The sequence below is a fragment of the Aedes albopictus genome, chromosome 2 (assembly GCF_035046485.1).
Source record: "Aedes albopictus strain Foshan chromosome 2, AalbF5, whole genome shotgun sequence".
Taxonomy (NCBI): domain Eukaryota; kingdom Metazoa; phylum Arthropoda; class Insecta; order Diptera; family Culicidae; genus Aedes; species Aedes albopictus.
This window is the reverse complement of record NC_085137.1, coordinates 362,917,365-362,929,599: the sequence shown is the minus strand read 5'-3', so window position 1 is coordinate 362,929,599 and position 12,235 is coordinate 362,917,365.

The following is a 12,235-nucleotide window of genomic DNA, read 5'->3' as shown; positions in this document are numbered from 1 at the left end:
TATTTTTAAATAACTCGAAAACAGTAGGCTTTGGAATTTTAACGTCTGAGAAAGAGTTGTTTATTTTGCCAAAATGAACAACTTTGCCGAAGACGCCAAGTCTCTAGGACGTAAAACAAAGAAGTTAGATGGTGGCGCCACCTATGCGGACGAGTTGCGAACTACTATGTTCTTAGCAATAGATGCCCCTGATGATGTCAAGCAACTTTGTCGAAGATACCATGTGTCAGAAATGCTTCGTTTTGGAGTAATTAATTTTGTTCCGCTAGATTGCGATTCTGGCCCTTAGTGCAATGCTGATCAGCGTCGAGCCTGTTCGTGTGCTAGTCGTACGAGAGGTTGGTTTCATGAAGCGAGGAAGGGTGAAAACGTATTCGTTGTCGAAGGCGTATCGCATCATTTCGCGAATGTTTTCACCAAATAGCAAGCTTGTTTATAAGAAAGATTTCAACATTTTGGTAGTGATCAACAATTGGGTTCTTTAGGGGTATCCAGATTATTTCATAATCGGATTCACCGCCCAACAATTAGTCGAAATCCAAAATTTCATAATTTTTGGAGTTCGGGAACTATTTTTAAAATGCATTTAAAGTTTGTATGGGGAATTTTTTTTTGTTCGGGTCGAACTGTCACTTTAGCGATTAAACTGTCATTCTATCCACAAAAATGAAAATTGTTTTGTTAATTTTACCATCAAAATAAAGGTATTGGAATCCAATAAAATCACGTTATGCTTAGAAAAATGAGCTCTTTCGATTAGGCTATAGAAAATAGCAACATTTTATTCACTAAACAACCCAATTGGAAAATTACCTTTTGACTGTTATTGTTGAAGTTATTGGGAGCTTCGGAATGAAACGGACACGGGTAAGTTTCGGGAATAACTTCATTAACAACCACACTGGTCGGAGTCTAGTCAAGAACTTCAGCGATCTCGAGTATTTCGCACCAGTCCAATGCACTACCGCAAAACTTTTCGTGTTTTTGTCTTCTTGAAATTTGGTCTGTTAAGTTGCTTCTTTCGAGGCCACACCGGTGAGCACCTCCGACAAACCTCTTCCATTCAAGGACATCCGTAATCCGTACATCGCTCCTCCAATTCCTTGAACCGCACCGCTTCCACGTAAATACGAAACACTGTAGTTCACATCCTTCGCGATGGGCCCATAACCTGTTAAAGTGGGAGCCTGGGAAGGAGCAACTGAACAGATTAAGTTTCAAGAAGACGAAATCACGAAAATTTTTGCAGTAGTGCATTGGACTGGAGCGAAATACTCGAGATTGCTGAAGTTCTTGCATGACGTTTCATTTCTCCAAGGGACTGGCAAATCAGAAGTGATCACCGGTGTGGCACCGGAAGCATCAGCTGAACGAGTCACGTTGGAGAAAAATCGGAAGTTACCTCGGCTGTTTCACGGAGCGAAGGGCGTCGCGGAAGTTCTCACCGGAGTGGCTCCGTAAGCAGAAACCTATGAAGCCAAGTTGTCGAGCCAGAGGGGGAAGCAACACTCACGAGGGCAAGGTGCATCGAGAGTTAGTCATCCAAGTTTTGCATCCAGTGGGACTCAAGACACAACTATCGAAGTAGTTGTGGCTGGATGAGTGGATCAAAGAACCGGGAATCCAACAACGATTCCAGTGAAGAAGAGATGTTCAAGGGCGGAGATCGCCGATTGCGCGATTGAGAGGGGGTGTTGACAAAGTAGGCAATCGCCCTTGCCTCGGGTGGGTTAGTTACACCCTTGACAACCCTTGTTATTTTTCCTAACAGTCAGTTCTTGACAAGACTCCGACCAATGCACACTGGGCCACGAGCGGGATCTAGCAAGTAAAAACCTCTAGCGTCTTGGGAGTGCATTTTTTGAGTTGGCGTCTTCGGAGACTTGTATTTATTTTACCTGTACTTTTATGTGATGAAGAAAATTAGTTGGTAATTTTGCCGCATAGGTGGCGCTGCGATACTAACTTTTTTGTTTTACGTCCTAGAGGTTTCCCGTCTTCTGCAAAGTTGTAAAGCGTGCAAAAATAAGTAAAGTCGCCGAAGACATCAAAGTTGTATGACTTCAAATAACAAAGTTATACTAAAATAGTAAAATTCACGTGAAAATCACGTTTTCATGACTATTTTGAATGTTTGCAAATTTTTCAATTTTAACACTTCACACATGTTAATCTAAGTAGCCTGCGTCTGATGATTCCAACTTTACAATTTTTCGAGACATTTGAAATGGTTTTTGGGCAAAATTGTAAAAATTACTATGATTTTTATTAGCAGTTTTTTCAAAAAGTTGCAAATTTCGGCAAAGTTTGATGATTGCTTGAAAATATACCACTCAAGATCTTTCAAATCTGAAAGTTTGCGGAGGTATAATTTAGTGTTTTTGAGATACCTTGTTTTTAAATATTGATGTTTTATACCTAAATTATTTTGAAAGAGAAGCAATTCTTTATTCCGGAGTTGTCCTGCCAGTGGATATAATTTAAGAGTTTTATGTATATCCAACGCCCTGATTACTTAAAATTAATGTTTTGTGTTCAATTGTTGTGTGCATTTTATTGAATCAACAGTGCTCATATATTTAATGGTCTATTGAAAGAAAGAAATTATAATGGTTTTTGGCCTTGTGTGAGCGACTCACGCAAGTGCAAAGTTTCGTTATACCAATCCGTGTGGTAATTTTTTTTTTTTTTATCTGTATTAACGAGATTTTTAGCCCTAGGCTAGTTCATCTCGGGACCCACGCTTTACTTCCCTTCCGAAGGAAGAACTCACATTTTGTAAGTTTGTCGGGAGTGGGATTCGATCCCAGGTCCTCGGCGTGATAGTCAAGTGTTCTAACCATCACACCAGGCCCGCTCCACGTGTGGTCAATAATGATTTTCAGTTAACTCAATGTTCATACGTCAAAATGAATAAATTATTGGTTAAATTAAAAAAAAAAGTCCTCAGCTCAAGATGAGATTTATATTCACAAATCTCATACAATAGACAAGTGCTTTACTGACTAAATCACTGTGCCAATTAATGACCCGACATTGATTAGCTAAGTTTTTTTTTATAATTTCATGAATATCCATCTAAACATATGTACGTTGAGCTAACTGAAAATCATTATTGATTCCACGGGTTGGTATACCGGAACTTTGCACTAACGTAAGTCGCTCACACAAGATCGAAAAGCATTATATTTTTATTCTTTCAATAGACCAATAAATATATGTGTTCTGTCGATTCAATACATTGATGCGCAAAACAATTGAACACAACACGTCAATTTTAAGTAATTAAGGCGTAGCGTAAACATTAAACTTTTAATTTAAAAGTGATCCGTGAGGATCTACTAGCATAACAACTCCGGAATATTGAATTGCTTTTCTTTCAAAATAATTTAGGTATAAAAACATCAATATTTAAAAACAAGATATCTCAAAAAAAAAAAAAACAAATTATACCTCCGGCAAACTTTCAGAGTTAATAGATCTTGAGTGGTGTATTTTCAAGCAACCATCAAATTTTGCCGAAATTTGCAACTTTTTGAAGAAAAACTGCTAATAAAATCAAAGTAATTTTTAGTATTTTGCCCAAAAAACCATTTTAAATGTTCCGAAAAATTGTAAAGTTGGTATCATCAGACGCAGGCTACTTTGATTTACACGTGTGAAGTGTTAAAATTCATATATTTGTAATTAACATTCAAAATAGTCATGAAAACGTGATTTTCACGTAAATTTTACTATTTTTACTATAACTTTGTTATTTGAAGTCACACAACTTTGATGTCTTAGACGACTTTACTTATTTTTGCACGCTCTACACAGTTAGAAAAAATCACCGACTTCGGTAATGTTTTACCGAAATCTCAACCGTTAAGTTTGTTTTACAAGAAAAAATCGGTAATGGTACCGAAATCGTTACCGAATTTCGTTAGAGTTTGACAGATAAACGATAACATTTTACCGAAATTTGTATTTTTTTACAGAATTTCCTTAAAAATCCATTACCGAACGCTCAGCGGTTGAGATTTCGGTAAAAATTACCGAACGCGATTGGCTGTGTACAACTTTGCAGAAGACGGGAAACCTCTAGGACGTAAAACAAAAAAGTTAGTATCGCAACGCCACCTATGCGGCAAAATTACCAACTTACTTTCATCATCACATAAAAGTACAGGCAAAATAATAAAGTCTCCGAAGACACCAACCCAAAAAAATGTACTTGCAAAACGCTAGAGGTTTTTACTTGCTAAATCCCGCTCGTGGCCCAGTGTGCAATGTGGTCGTAATCAAACGAATAAGTAAAAAAAAATGTGGTCGTAATAAAGTTACTCCCGGAACTTATCCGTGTCGCATTCAATGAACTTGTTGTTTTTATGGGAAAACTTTGCGAAATGCAGGGAAAGGGCCCCAATATACATAATTACATTGCAGCTAACTGCAATTTGGCATTATAGGGGCTCTTGTCCATTTTAATTCAACTTCAATTGTACATACAGAGTAGACTGGCCCAAATACAAAAATGTCGAAAAATTCTACGGGGCACCCTCTAGAATCGTGCCTTTGGATGAGAAGAGCAATCTGTGAAAATTTCAGCTGAATCGGTTTAAAACTGAGCTGGCGCAAATGAGTTGAAGGTTTGTATGGGATCTTCAATCCAAATATATGGGAAATTGGATGACCTCCAGTATCTCATTCAGTACGCTGGTTGAAAGAATTTGATTTGGCTCATAATTGAAAGAATGGTAGTTGATACCCTAAGGAACAACTTTGTAGAAGGCCATATAATGATAAAACTAAATTAATTTTTTGCAGCATTTCTTTCTCGCCATGGAAATGTGGGCCGGTCTTATACAGTGTAATGCTCACTATATTTACACCGTATTTAACAAATACTATTTATGCATGCACAACGGCATGAGCAGTGTGGTTTATTTGAGTAGTCGCATACAAGACTATTAAAAGTTTCAATTATTGAATGCTTACAGTGCCACCTAGTGGCAAAAATCGAAACATTCTGATTTCTGAAAACATTCGACCTCATACAATCTTCAAGCTCATTGAGCGACCCCGTAGCCTCAATCGATTTTGTTCAAATTTTGAATGCAGCTTCTGGAAGTTAAAAACATCTGATTCAGGAAGTAAGACTTGCATTTTTCGAATTCAATGTTTTTCATATAACACACTCCGCCCTAGTGTTGGTGCTTTATATAAATATAATGAAAGGATGTTCTCAATTTGAACCAAGGCAAAAAAAACTCTGGATACAATTTATACAATGACCTTTATTTGTGTTGTCATTTCTTTTCTTTTCACAATCACTACAAATGTACAAATATTTACACCTTTCATTTTTCCATTTTTAGTCAATGTTTACAGGAGCGCATTTCCGCACTTCATGTCCAAAGTCCATCTGTTAGTTCCTGATTTTTGTTTTTTTTTTCATTCAAATGTTGCGTTTAATTTCTACAATTTTGCTTCCACCATACCTTAATAACGTTATTCTCCCAATATATGCAGACAGTTAGAGTCTTTGCCAAATGTTTCGTTACATTGTCACTTAAATGTTCACAAACTACACCGCTACGTAACTGTCAATATGTTCACATCCACCTAAAAACGTGTACGTACAAACTTGTGGTTTTCTGGGTCTCTTTTGTTGCATTTTCATTTTCAAAGACGAGTTGCGTCTCACAATTACTTTTGTTGTGTAGGTAAATCTCAATCGATTAATTTGCAAACAATTATTACTTTTTCTTTTGTTCTAATGTGTTCACGCACATGGGACTCAAGTATGATAACATTTTTTGTTCACTTTTACGTGTGTTTGCTGTTGCTATCGTTTACAACATTACTTTCAAACATATTTAATTTCATTTCACTTGTTTTTTCTTGTTTTGTTCTTCTCAAAGGCTTATCATGGTGCTGCTATGTACACTCTACTGAATATATATTTCTTCTTGCAATTTTCTTGCATTCCGTTCCTAAGCGTTTGGGGCCTGGATACGTGTGCGAATCTGTTTGGGTAAAACTGAACACTAGAAAAAGTACATCACTCGTCGGAAATAATTAGGGGGGGTTGGGGGGTGGGTGAACATAATCCTAGATTTATGATTGACTGAATTAAAGTTCCTAACTGCTTGTAATGAAAATATATGAAGTAACTTTTGTAACCTCCTCTTGTGATAAATGAGTGATTAAATTGCTATTTTGCTGCATGTTGTGTACCGATTTGTTTTAGCTGATTTTTATTCCATTCTGTTGAAACCGTGCGTTCAGAGGATTCCATATGTTTTCGTCTATTAACAACTATTGAAAATTTTATTCACTAACATCATTGTTTCGGTTGCTCCTGAAAAATTCGTGGTCATGTCTGTTTCGGTTAGTAGTTGGCATAAAAGTATGTAAACCATGATAGAACAGTCGGAAGTGTTTAGGATACCGTATAAAGTAGGTTGAACAATTGAGACCGGGTTAAATACTTTGTGGTTCGACTTAGCTGCAAAAAGTGCACACAGTCAGACGTTTTATAGTTTTAGTTATATTGGGTTTAGCTTTACATCAGATAGCTTGTTACTACTTTATTTACCTTTTATTCAGGTTATCACATTCAAAAGCTATGGTATTGTTTGAATACTATAGAGTTGGTTTTCTTTGTTAGACTTTGCTACATTTCAAATTTTCTTTTTCCAAACAACTGATTAATTTTGATTTCTCACTGAAAGATATAAATTTCGCGATAAATACTTTTGTTCTGTTTTTTTTTTTTTTGTCAAATTTTGTCAAAACTGCTTGATTATATAATTTAGTTTTCATTTATGGAAATAGAACAACACTCTAAATGGGCGGGGGGTATGTTACAAAAATATAAACGTAACTTTGATCAAATCTCCTTCCTCTAGTGGGGTAATGCAAGGGTTACACGCCATTCTTTCACATCTTATGGGTTAGGGACCTTACAGTTTAATTATTGTTTGATGTTTGCAATGTATCAACGTTTTGCGTCACTAAACACTAGATTCTAAATGCATGTTTCTGGTATTCGGCGAATGGTTTCTCCCGTCTTCTCCCATGGTTTAGTATGTACACAAATCATTCTGTATCCGTTATCCCAAAAAAAAAAAGAAATATGAAATGATTCTCAGTATACTACTCGTGTTCATCGTTTATTGCTAACGTGCAATGGTTTGTTTCTTGTGCCGTTTTTGCTTGGATTTCGTCGTTTGTGATCTATGCTTTGAGGTTGATTTTTAAAATATCAGTCATGATGCTTTGTGTTGGTTTGTCGTCTATTTACTGTTGAATCACATCCAGACACACAGACGCGGGGCAACTACCATCAACATTGATTTTACATAGATTCTTCTATTGCGTTAGTTCTCTTGGGTAAGTTTCAATTTGCAACACTTCAAAGATTTTTTGTTGTAACATTAATTGCATTGTTGGTTGATTCAAACTGTACAGCTGCGTTAACGACCTGCATTAACTGGGACTCACATTTATGTATGTAGTTTTCAATAGCTTTTGTTGGTTAGTTATCGTAGTTCAATATTGATTGATACACATTTGAATGATAATGACCATTGATTCTCTGTGCAGCGTACACAATTTGTGAATGATTGATCTAGTTGTTCTGTATGCTCTCTAAGGAAGCTTGATGATGGTGAATAAGCAATGTAGTCTTGTTTAAGTGCGTTAAAATAACATGAAATCAACTAAAAAAACAGACATTTAAAGTAAAGATGCATTGGTAAATATATTGAAAATAAAATTGATCTCGTTACTACTCAAAGCAAAACAATGAAGTAGGCATTTTTTATTTTTCTTTCAAAACGAGGAATTCATTTAGTCAACAAACAACCCAACTTGATTGTTATCCACAACCAAAAAAACTAACATACTAAATTGACCGACTGTTCGAACCCGTATGAAGTTCTTTTCCCAATCATATTAGATAGCTGTATAGTGTCGGTTGCGGTTGGTTGTCTAAAAATACATTACGAACCACCTATTCCATTGGTAAAAGCCCACTAGTCAGATAACATACAGAAAAACTTGTAGTTAGCTAACCCGGGTAGAGGCAAAGAACAAACCAAGGACAAAATAATAACAAATTTTGCCATCATATCTCATTTTATCATTCTTATGTTATTTATGAATTACACTAAATAGGGTAAGTGTACCAATAGTGGTGCTATTAGTAACTTCTTGTAGTAAAATAATTGAATAAAATTGATAATACCACAAAATAAAAAGTCTGAATACGTTAATCGATAGTGGCGCATCCCATTGAATTCTTATGGGACCTACCACTATAGGAACACTACCACCACTATAGGTGCAAAGGAGCAAAAAAGTTAGGGAAAATAATTATTTAAAATAGGTTTTCCGCCAAATCCTGAACACAAAACTGAATTGATATTATTAATTAGGTATGATGCATCTATTAAAAACGCCATTTGCAAGCTGTTTTGGTCGAAATAGTGCTTAATTGCCACTACCACCACTATTGGTACTACCACCACTAAGGGAGCTGTTACCCTTACTCGTTAAGAACAAAAAATATAATGATTGCAAAATATGTTATTTCTGAGTTATTATTGAATAACAACAGAACAACTGAATAATAACAAAATATGCAACCATAGCAAAATAAGTTCTTCTGAGCATCCTAAGTAAAACAGCATCCCAAAGGTATATTTTACAATCATAACTTGTTTTGTTATTGATGAGATATTTAATATTTATTTTATTTCAAATAGAATATTTTTGAAGAGCAAATTTTGTAATTGGATTGTTAGGAATAAGAGCTTAAAGAACAAAAAATAATAACTCACTTTGTCCCAGAAAAAAGCAAATAATAACTAATTTTGTAATCTTATACAAAACAAGGACAAAACGTTTCTGAACTTACATTACAGTTTTTTTTAAGAGGAAACAAACCATTATCGTTTAGCAAAAATTCAAAAGCAGTTTTCTCGCTGAAATCTCAACCGATGTTATTAAAAATTTATCACTGCACTCTGGCCACCATCTGGATGACAGTGAAATAATTTTCAATGACGATTTTGTGACTCAGAGGAAGAAAACTGCTTTTGAAAAATTGATGATTGCTGATGACTGAATGATGGTTATTTGAGCCTTAATCATAAGAACATAAGTTACAATACTTTTTTGGAATATATTCCAGTTATAACTTATTTTGTACTTACTTTGTTCTCAATAACTCGATAATAACTTATTCGGCTATTCTCTATTTTGAAATATTTTGTCCTTGGTTTGTTCTTATAAGGATAAAATTAGTTATTATTGAGTTATTTTCCAGTACAAAGTCAGTTATTATTTTTGTTGTTTTAGCTCTTATTCCCAACAAACCAATAACAAATTTTGCTATTCAGCTATTCATTTTTATTGGCAAAATTTGATCTTCATTAGTTATTTTCTTCTACCCGGGAATTGACTAAGTGAGAGATGAATTTGTGATGAAAATCGCGTTCTGGTGGGATACGAACCCACGACTCCGTATTCGCTAGATCTGCGCTTAAACAGGGTGTCTACTACCTGGAAAAACCGGGAATCCTCTGGGAATTTTATTTAACAGAGAAAAACCTGGAATGCTCAGGGAATATCGTGAATATACTAGGAAATTTTGCACCGATGAAAAAACTATAAAACATTGGGTCGTATGAATAAAAAGTAGCGAATCTTATTACTTGTAGATCTACTCAGAAATAGAGTTCACAGATATTCCTTCCGTATTTTTTCGCGCCATTTGTCTTGGTATTCCTCTTTGAATTCCTTCCGAAGATTTTTCAAGATTCGAACATTTTTTTTCCGGGATTCTTCCTTGACAATCTTCCAGGATTCCGGAATTTCGATTGATTTCTTCTGGAATTTTCTCGATGATCATACAGAATTTCCCCAGGGATTTTCCCAATATTACTCCCAGAGTTTTCATGGGTTTCTACCAGAATTTATCCCGAGATCTCCACAAGTTTCTTTTAGGATATACCGCAGATGTTGTCGCGGAATTTCTGTTAGAGTTTCTCTCGAGATTCATCTTGAAGGAGCTATTCCTGGGATTTCTACTAAAGCTCCTCGAACGGTTTTAAAAAGTTTTTCACAAATTTTCTGCGCGAACTTCTTCCTGGATTTCTTCGAAATTAACTCCTGTGATTTCTTCGAGAAATTTAGGATAGCTTTCTTCTAGAATTTCTCCTTGGATTTCTACAGAAGTTTTTTCCAAAGGATCTCGCGGGGTTTCTTTTGAGATTTCTCTCGGAGCTTCTGAGAGAAAGATTCCTTCGTATGTTGATTCTGGAGTATCTCTCAGAGTTTTTCAAAATTTATCCTGGACTTTCTCCTAGAATGTTTTAGAGAGTCTTCTGGAACTTCAGCAGGATCTACTACTGGTATTTTCCATGGAGTTCGTCCCGTGATTTTTTTTTTCGGATATTTACCAAGGCTTTTCCTTGTAGTTGATTTCTTGCAGTGGTCCATCTGAGATTATTTTCTTACAGATTTTCTCGGGATTATTTTCAGAGCTCTTCCTGGTATCTCTACCAGAAATTATCCCAAGATTCTGGATGCTCCTCCTTGGGGTTTTAAAAAAAAAAAAATGCTGCCGGAGTTCTTGCAGGATATTTTCAAAGAGTTTTTCTCTGAATATCTCCTGGAATAACTTATGAGATCTCTTGTCAGAAATTCTTGGAGAAACATCTGAAGGATTCCGGTCAAAGTTTACGGAACTCTCCACAAAGACTCACTGGAGAAATCTCGAGAGAAACTACGAAATAAATCCTGAGAGAAACTGGGACATCTCAGAAATAGTTTTGGGACTTATACCAGCAGGAAATATTAAGGAAATTTGAAGAGGAACTCTGAAAACCTCTAAAAGTAATGCCGGGAGAAACTACGTGCAAAACCCCGCAAGTAAATTCACGAGAAATATCTGAAAACTGTCTCTGGAAGAAGTTCCTCGAAGAACTTCTGCAAAAATTCCTAGAGAAACTCTTGGAAAACTATCACGAAACCACTAAGAGAAATTCTTGGAAGGAATCCAGCGAGAAACTCTGGAAGAAAGTCGGGGGGGATAATCTAGCAAAGACTCCGTGAAAACATATCAAAAACCTGAAACCGTAAAAACATCTCGGAAGAAGCTATTTATGGAAGGGAATTCGTAAAAACTTCTGGATACTTGGGAAAACTGGGAAAAGCCAGAAAAGAAACATCTTCGATAATTGCTAGGAAAAAATCTGGGATTATTGCCTTTTTCTACGTGTTAGAGTTGGTCGAAACAAGCATCACATTGTATACTTGGCTTGATGGGATGCTAGCGGCACGCAACATACTCTTGTATGACCGTTACAAAGTTTTACACAAGGCAGAAGGCAATGATAGACGTCTGTTCTCTGTGAGTATAGTGGGGTTGTTATAAGGAGCTCTATTCGACCATCTAGAGCGCAGTTGACATTTGATGGATTGTTTACAATTGGGTTTGCAGATCTGTTAAATGAACTTACCTTGATATTCCTAAAAGAAAGTAGGGTAAAGCACTAAATAGACTTCAAAACTGCTCTAGTCTTCGCCCCCTACATACAAATTCCATTTTTTATGTATGAAGTGGCGTAGATTAGAGCAGAATTGGAGGGGGCGAAGTCTAGTGTTTTTACCCTATATTAGTATACAAAAATAAAAGTATAAATAGTACACTGAAACCTCCATTAAAGTCGATGCATGGCTGACCGAAAATAATTTTTAATGTGCAAGCAATAACTAAACCATACAGTTTTATATTTTTGACAAATCCCCTTTGTAATGCGAAGTGTTAAAAAATATGAAAGTCTTTAGTTGTGTCATTGCTTGTACGGTAAAAAATATTTTCGATCAGCCATGCATCGACTTAAATGGAGGTTTCAGTGTATACACATCTGCATTTCGATCTTGAAGATATTGAAGGATCCGAAGGATTGAAGCAACGTTTGTTTGGTTTGGTTTGACAAACACAAGTTTGAAAAGGAAAAGATGAATAGTTTGTAGAACAGAAGAAACCGTTCTAAGTAAAAGTAAAAACATAAAAATAAGACTCAAACATTACAAAAAGCACATCAAGTTTTAATCCATGCTCACATTTTAGCGAGGAAAATAGCAAGATTGAAACTTGATGTGGTAGATCTTACACCGTAACGCACCGGTCTGAGGTGATCTACCCACGTTACGGGACATCAGGGACCTCTTTTCC